Source organism: Triticum dicoccoides, chromosome 3A (assembly GCF_002162155.2).
Source record: "Triticum dicoccoides isolate Atlit2015 ecotype Zavitan chromosome 3A, WEW_v2.0, whole genome shotgun sequence".
Taxonomy (NCBI): Eukaryota; Viridiplantae; Streptophyta; class Magnoliopsida; order Poales; family Poaceae; genus Triticum; species Triticum dicoccoides.
The window spans coordinates 397711797-397714243 of record NC_041384.1 but is presented as its reverse complement, the minus strand read 5'-3'; positions in this window follow the sequence as shown (position 1 = coordinate 397714243).

The window sequence follows — 2447 nt, the reverse complement described above, 5'->3', positions numbered from 1 at the left end:
TCTAGGCTCAACAGAAGAGACGGGGAGGGGAAAGGAAAGACTTCATTGTATTGACATGGTCCACGTCCATGAGAGCACATGAAGGACATTGGATTGAAAAGGGGGTAAATGGATTGCCTTATGGATATGCCCTCTTGTGTAGATGCCCTATTATGCATAGAAGGCCTCCACAATCTTTCAAGTAAAAGGGGTGAGCCTAAAAATAGCATTCCATTTTTTGAAGCTTTAGGGCAGAAAGTTTGATTAGTTTTCAAGAGAAAATATTGAACTATGGAACCTCAATATTTTTCCTTGTTTGATATACACTTGATCATGCGATGCCACAAGAATATTCTTGGTTATTTTTCAAGAGACGGAAATAGTGGTTCCTTCACAAAGGGGTTTTAATAGAGAATTTATTTTAATAGGGAAAGAAATATATTTTCAAGGGTGAAGGGCTTGGAAATAAAATATGTGAAATGTCTTGGGCAGGCGATGATATGTCTAGTTTGACTTCAAAACATTTGAACGAGAGAAAGGGTTGCAATAACTGTAGGAGTTAAATCCAAAGAAGAAATATTTAGAATTTAGAATTTGTGTCCAAAGAAATCCAAAATTGAAATCCGGTCTGTGACACAGATACCCCACAACAATGCTTATTGTCACTCAAGTTGGAAAAGTTGTTGTTGAAAAATCCTTGCAATGGGCTCAAAGCAGCAAAGAGGTCATTCACGCATTAGCTCCTACTGGTGTTACTCCTCAAGGTGAACAAGAAAATGAATGTGTGCAAGAAGTTGTTCAAGATAAACAGGTTGTTTCTTAAGCATGTAGAACCAATGTGCAGACACAAGAAGAAGCTTCAGATTGTTTCACATGCTCCAAAGAGGGAGAGCAGTGCATAGCTATGCCTACCTTCTTAAGGTGTGTGGGGGTAGAAGAAGGGAGGGGTTCGGTGATATCGACTCATTGGGAACACCATATGGCTGCTCCCAACCATTTCCTCTTTAACGAGCCCTTTGGGATCCCAGGGTCTCCTGCTCTGACCACATGAGCGAGAACTTGAGCGAGATAAGGTTGGGAGCATAACATTAGGGATATATTGGTTATACGGCAATCTCCTCACTTCGTATCCATGATTCTTCCATGTGTAAAGGATTTCTAAAATATAGCTGCCATATTAGCTACACATTGGTACAAATAGGGGCGGTGCCCAAAACCTAGCTCGGGAGGAAACTCGTTTGTCTACATGTCCCCACGTTCTCAAGGATTTTCTTTAGGAAAAATTATGTCAATATTGTTACTTCCCTCTGAAATTGTGACTATGCCATTACGTTTAAGCCATTTATACAAAATGCCACAAGCTTCTTAGTTTATTCTTCAATTATTGCTATTTTTTGTGTCAGCTCATGATGATGGTTCTTTGATTGAATTGGAAAGGGTGAAAGGTCTTAAAGGCAATGTTGAATCGCCGAAAGGAATGAGAAGGCATGTGGTGAGATTATTTGCCCCAAATAGCCGCTGATCAGAAATGACAAAGGTAGAGTTCCACAATAGTGGCATTTGCATGGATAGCCAAAGTAATGGCACAATCATAATTGAGAGCTACTATACACGACGAAATTACAGCCAATGCATGCACGATCACATGTGGCAGCTCCAGCATCGCGCATACATGCAGGAGGCAATTGTTTTTTTCTATTTGCTGATGCATGCACGGTGTAATCGTTCGCAAATAGTGCAATCTTTGTCGTGTGTGAAGCCATTTCGATCATAATTCGAGGAGTGAAGTGATGGCATTGACATGAGTTTCACTTTTAGTTTCTTACGATCTGCTTTGCATTAGGCATGCAGGCGGTCTGCACCACTAATGATGTTATTGTAACTATTATCATGGTAGTTGTAAAAGCTCTACTCGGACGAGGCCGACGCATGCCATGTGCCTAATTCCGTCGGAGGAAAGCAGGAGTTCTGGTACGTACGATATGTGCGCTTCAAGAATTATATAAGTCTACGATGAATTACATGCCATGTGCTTCATCAATATGAATTGTGATTGTTGTAGGGCCAAGATCAGATCGTATACTTAATTTCATCATATGAAAAGCAATTCCGAAAAACAATGGTATTCCTTAGGTGCACCCAAACACTGCTGTAGTATTATGGAATCATGTGCTTTCAGTTCCTACGAGAGCAATTTCAGTTTTCACGATCCTTTAAAACCATGTGGTCCAATGAAGCCCTAAACACCACTTATATGTGAGAATATATAAAAGGAAAAAAATCCAACAACATATTTGTATATTTGTTAGATTAATGCTTTGTGGTTGTGCCGGGAAATTTGATCTCTTCTACTCTCCGATCTCTTAGTACTGGTAGCAATGTTAAGCAATTTATCTATTTATTAAACTGCTCCTTACCTAGGAAAGGGCATAAATGCATCTCCAAATAGTTCAGCAATGCCAAAAACC